This window comes from Mastomys coucha, unplaced genomic scaffold (assembly GCF_008632895.1).
Source record: "Mastomys coucha isolate ucsf_1 unplaced genomic scaffold, UCSF_Mcou_1 pScaffold13, whole genome shotgun sequence".
Lineage (NCBI taxonomy): Eukaryota > Metazoa > Chordata > Mammalia > Rodentia > Muridae > Mastomys > Mastomys coucha.
The window spans coordinates 72,231,692-72,237,770 of NW_022196895.1; the positions used below are offsets into that span (position 1 = coordinate 72,231,692).

Consider the following 6,079-nt stretch of genomic DNA (forward strand, 5'->3'; position numbering starts at 1 on the left):
GACACACACACACACACACACACACACACACACACATCCATCACAGGAAGTTCCTGCTCTTTGGAACCTTCAGTCCAACAGAGGAAACAAAAACAGAGACATAGAGATGGGTTGCTAGTGAAGAAGTCCTATGAGACAAAATGGTGATGGAGAAGAGGGTGGGGTGAGGAGCTCTTCTTGAGATGGGGTGGAGGTGTGGGAGAGGAGGGTGTTGAGGTTGGATACTTGGGGAAGTGCACCGCAGGCACAGGGAGAGACTGTGTTCTTAGGAGCGCTGGCTCTGGGTCTCAAAGAAGCACACATGGACAGGGAGGAGAAGAGCTGGCTGGAGGGCACAGGGTCCGGAAGGACGTTGGCTTTAATTCTGGGTGATGGTGAGCAGAATATGATGCCACTTATCCCTGCTGCTACATGGGCTTTAAATGGAGGTGTGGGTAGAAGCCAGGAGGCCAAGCAGAGGCCACCACGATGGTCTAGATTCAAGATGGCATCAGGTTCCAACTGCCTGTTTGCAGGGTTCCAAGTGCTTGTTTGCAAATGCTTAGTGTGTGTGTGTGTGTGTGTGTGTGTGTGTGATATGTATATGTGTGGTGTGTGTATATGTGATGTGTGTGTGTATGTGATGTGTGTATGTGGTGTGTGTGTATGTGATACATTGTATGGTATGTTTGTGTAGTATATGTGTGATGTATTGTGTGTGTGTGTATGTGATGGGTATGTGTGTGTGTGGTCTGTTTGTGATGTGTGTGTGTATGTATATAGTATGTGTGTGGTGTCTGTGGTGTATTTGTGATGTATGTGTGTGTGTGTATGTGATATATGCATATATGTGTGTCGTGTGTGTGTATGTGTGTGTGGTATATGTGTGGTGGTGGTGGTGGTGTGTGTGTGTGTATGTGTGTGCACTGGCTAGCTGGCCTCTTACCTTTGGCCCATCTCAGCATCCTCTAGTGGAGACCTTCCTGCCTGGCTGTGCTGATAGGATCCCTGGGATATAAGAGCCTGAGCTGAGATGCATCAGCGCCAGCCCGGGAGCCCGAAGGCCCAGCATCTCCCACTCTCTGACTCGCTGAGTGTCTCAGCTGCTGGCTCCCCTGTGCTTCAGTGTCTCTGACTGTGCAGTTGTTATTGGAGCCGTCACCTGGCAGCCTATGCCAGGCCAGGTGAAGTAAATCTCCGTGGTGCCTGAGGTTCTTTAGAGAGTGGTGAGGGGCAGTCAGGAGGCCACGCAATGTGGGCTGAGTGCGGTGAGTGTGCGAGTCTGTGGAGCATCAACTGGCCCGCTAGGCATGACTTGTGGAGTTTCTCAGGGAGGACACACTCTAGTCTTGAAGGGCATGAAGAAGCTTCCAGAAGGCAGAGAAGGACCTGGGAGAAGAGCAGGTGTACAGGCTTGGAAGTGACTGAGTTAAAAGAAGCCATTTTAATTCTAGACTTTCAGAGACAGAGGGGACTCAGTAATCACCGGATCCAGCAGGTTTTCAAACATGTTCAAGCCTGCTACTTGGGATTTAAAAAAGAAGAGGAAGAAATTGGACAATACTGATAGCAAATGCATATTGAGTGCTTAATATAATGGCTGGTACTTTGAGTCGGTCAATTTCCCCAATAATTGTAATAGGTTAATACTATTAGCCTCCTCTTTTTACGGGAACACGAGGCCCATGGGGGTTAAGAAACTTGCCCTTGGTCACTCAGCAAAGATCTCATGCTGTCTAGTCCCTAGGCTGCACCATGTATTGTCAGTTGTAAGTCAGGGAAGGCTCCCTGGAGGAAGACATTTCCCGTCATCAGACATGCCTACAGCTTTGGAATGTCTAGTCCAGAAGCCCTAGCCTTCAAGAGAGGCCAGGGGGAGACTGCAGGAGAGACCCACCGTTGGTTTCCAACCTTGGTTTCCTGGTTTTCTTCAAGAGGAACAGCCAGATTCCAGGTTGAGGGCTGCAGAGAGAAGGAAGACTCTTGGGGACTCCTGTGTGCATGCGTGCGTGCATGTGTGTGTGTGTGTGTATGTGTTTTGTGTAGTGCATATGAGCAAGTATGCCTGCATGTGTGTGTGGTGGTAGTGGTCTGTGTGTAGTGCGTGCATGTGTGGGTGTGCGCGTGTGTGTCTGTGCGTGCGTGCATGTGCATGCACACGGGTGCGCAGTGTCACAAGAGGCCAGGCAGGATCCCTTTCATTCGCTCTGTGTTGAGGGCAGTGGGGCTATGTGAGTTTGGGCAGGTAGGTATTTTGTTTTTCTTTGGGACACAGCATTTCCTGTGCTCCTTGCAGTGGGGGACCCGCATTAGAAACCCTGTGAACTCCCAAATCCTTATTATCAATCTCTGGCAGTTTACGTGGGCTCAGGCTGCCTCCCCCTCGGGGATGGGGGGGACTTATCTTTGTCCTAGATGGACAGAGTGCATGAACTCTTGTCTGATCCTCACTGTCCTGGCTTTGCACCTGCTGTCCCATCCAAACGGTGTCCTCTTGCCCTTAGCTTGGTATCCAGAGAGTTGTGTGTGTCCACCCATTAAACATTTATTGACTGCTTATTGCAGGCATCAGAAACTGTGCCCACTATGACAAGCCTTTGTGTGCCTGCTGCTCTTGCGCGCACCCACCGGCGCTGAAGACCCTGACGATCGAGTCAACGGCTGTGAGAACTGAAGAGAACTGACTCATACATACCATGCACAGCTTACTCTGAAAACTGTGGCTGATACAGGAGGGCTTCTGGCAGGGGTACACAGATCTCTGAAGTGATCCTTTTAGCCTTGGCAAACGCATCAGCACAGCGGCCTTGTTCATTTTGTGCCAGGTCAAGAGCAAGCTCGCCCCTCGTGGACCCTCAGGCTCACGCAGTCTTGGTTCTGGGGAGCTGTCCTAGCCCTCTCACCAGAGCGTTCTATCTCCACTACAATCCCCCCCTCCTGTTTGGGCTTGTCCATTTCTACTCCATTCCCAAAATACCCCAGGTGCACATCATACTGAATAGCGGGACAGTGTGGATGTCCGTTCTTTTTTTTTTTTTTTTTTTTTTTTTTTTTGAGACAGGGTTTCTTTGTGTAGCCCTGGCTATCCTGCTATCTTGGAACTCACTCTGTAGACCAGGCTGGCCTCGAACTCAGAAATCCGCCTACCTCTGCCTCCCAATTGCTGGGATTAAAGGCATGCACTACCACCGCCGGGCGGAATCACAATTTGGCCCTGGCCTCTTGACTTTGTTTTTGAACAATGTGACGGTGAGGTGATTATTGTTCCTGAGCCTGGGGAAACGAGGTCAAAGGAAGGGAAATCCAGAGTCCAGCAGGCCATGTTGGCTCTCTCTCATCCTCTGGTTGGCTGGACCTCCGCCCATCCGCGGGTCCGTGCGGCAGGGCGGGCACCAGGGGGCGCCCGCGCGTCGGGCTTCGCGCCGGGTCTGCTCGCGGTCAGGCGTGCGGGGGAGCACGGAGGCCGCCAGGGGGCAGCAGAGCGCGGGCTGCGCCGGCCTGGGCGCGGCAGCTGCGTTCCGGGCTCGGAGCGCCGTTCTCTGTTAGGAGGGTAATTTAGAGCAATTACACCGATTATTATTGCTTTTCTAATTAGTGCTTTTCCTACAGAATTAGCAGAGTGTTTATTAGGAGCTGCTTGTTGCCAGCAGCTTAACTGCTTCGCTGCCAGGCGCGGGCGCCGGGAGGGGCCGCCGCGAGGGGCTGCTTGGTTATGTGGTTTCGCATAAAAGCACGGATTAAATATTCATTCTGCTTTGTTACATATAGCATTAAATTTTTATCAGCTGTATGTTTTCCTTGAAGTTTGTCCTGCGTGTAAACATGCAGGCGGGCTGCAGAGAAACTTGTTCCTTGTCGGGAGGGAGGGCAGATGGAGGTGTCCCGGGGAGTGAGGGCCAGATGGGCTCCCTCACAATTGCACACCTTTAGGCTTGCCTCAGACCGTGTGTTCTGGACCCGTAGGCCCTTGAAGGTAGAACTAAAAGAACTAGTCTCTCCATCTGATGGATGAGATAGACCAGGGGTCTTGGTGACATCCCAGGACCAACATTGACTGGACAGGTTCAGGTTTGGGGAGGTTCGAAGCTCTCAGGACTGTAGCAGATCCTTGGTGTACCCCTCTCGGGTTTTCCCTCTCACAAAAGCAGCTTTCAAACTTTTCTCCATTTAATCCCATTGAAGTCTGGGCATGCCAGGATGGGATCTGGTACCTACACCGTACTCCCGGCCTAACGACTTCCTGTTTGGCAGAACCTTCTGGAACCATTGACCCATCGAAGCAGTTATACACAGCTAGGAAGCCCCAGGGAGACACTGTGGGTATGCTCAATGTACTAGGTTTCATTTGGGTAGTTACTACTTAATTTGTCTGGAGGGCTGGGGCATGGTCCCCTCTTCTCTGTCGTAGGAACCCCAGGGGGAAGAAAATTTGAACCCACAAACCCACCAGAACAAAAACCAGAGAGTGCTGTTTGGGTCGTTGATGCTGGCCAGCAATGCAAGGGCCTCTGGGAAAACAACTCCCCCAGTGCTTTCCAGGTGATGTTTACAGCTCATTAACCACGTGATGGAGAGGTTGGTGGGGACAGCAGGGAAGTATTGACAGAAAATCGATCAGAAATGAAGATTAACGATCTCCTAAGCCGTCCTGTGGGTCAATAGGGAAATGCGATTTGAGTTCAAAACCAGGGGTGTCATAAGCTAAGACTTCCCTGTTCATCTGTCACTGGGCAGGTCAAGGCCAGGGTGGAGACTAGGTGTGCTGGGGGCGTATGTGTGTGTGCGGCCACACGAGGGTGCTAGAGAGGTTCATGAAGGGGCTTGGTCTGGGGTCTTCCAGCCAGGTCTCTTCCTTGCTATGGTTCCTCATCAGTAGGCAGAGAATCTCAAGCGGGGTTAACTATGTCACCTCAGGACCCCTGTGGGACTAGTTACCTCTGTGTCCAGGACAGGGTCCGCAGTGGGCTCTGTTTCCCACGGATAGACAAGGTTTCTCAGGTGAGACCGGGGAGGGGAGACAGCTAGCGGGAGTCGGAGGTCACAGAAGGTGGGGCCGGGAGCTTTGAGCCAGACCTGGAAGCTCTGGAATGTCTGGCCTCCATTGTGGGGGAGGGGGTGGAGGGAGTGTGGACAAGGTGGTTCCTCACGTTGCTCCTGCAGCCTCTTTTGCTTCTCTCCCTAACGTGCCTGCTCTGCCTAGCAGTTCAGGCAGGGTAGAATGGAGTTCATTAACTCTTACCTGAATGTGGAGGTGCAGGACCTTTCAGAAGCATCCCTTGTGTCTGTCCAGGGATCTCTGGCTGCCTGGGGGAGGGGGGTGTTCAGGTGGGTGCTGGTGAGGTCTGCTTCTTATATTTCCTGTGACTGGCCCCCAGGGATCCCAGTTGGCAAGGTGTCCCAGTGGGGACCTGTGTGTGGGGGAACTGGTATTTGTGGTTTTTCTCTTCCTGGAGATAGGAGGGGCTTTTCCACTTTCGTGCCCGAGTAAGAAGCTCACCAGGAGCTGGCTCTGGCTGCCTACTAGAAATCCAGAGAATGGCCAGACCGGGGTTTGGTCTGGCTCAGGGTTTCCAGGGGAGGTTAGCACATGTGAAGGGCTTATGTGAGGCCTGAAGTCCACAAGATGGAGAAGCCACACAATAGATAGGACTTGCATGAAAGCCACTCACCTTTGAAGTCCTTTCTCTCTGAAATTGCTTGCTCCTCTCATGTCCTTTGGGCTCTTCTACACTCACACTGACATTACTGACCAGGAGCTGTGCATTGACCCACAAACCCTGAAGAAGAGGTTCAGATAGTCTACACTGAGGCAGGGGATTGTCTACCTGCAGGGACAGACGTTGCTGGCATTGGAGGGTCCCTGTGCTCTGTCCACTAGAGGCATACCTCTGCTGTTCTTCTTGCGATCGTCTGACTCCAGAGATGTGTCTCCAGAGATGTGTCAAATGTCCCATGGAGGAGAGTCACTCCCAGTGAGAACCAGTGTAATCCAATCTCCTTTAACAAACTTGCAAACTGCTTCCCGGAAGTGCCCTGTGTCATTGGGACCTTGATTGGAGGCTATCTGTTTGGGTGATAAAACACTGACCAAAACCAACTT

At 52.0% G+C, this 6,079-nt stretch overlaps 1 long non-coding RNA gene across 1 annotated transcript in view; it reads left to right on the forward strand.

Annotated features, from left to right (window-relative positions):
- The window catches only part of LOC116087734, a 14,644-nt gene extending 11,670 nt beyond the window's left edge, over positions 1 to 2,974 (forward strand). Inside the window, exon 2 of the long non-coding RNA XR_004117596.1 lies at positions 2,545 to 2,974. This is a non-coding gene — a long non-coding RNA (uncharacterized LOC116087734). The remainder of the gene's footprint in view (positions 1 to 2,544) is intronic.
- The last annotated feature ends 3,105 nt before the right edge of the window (positions 2,975 to 6,079 follow it).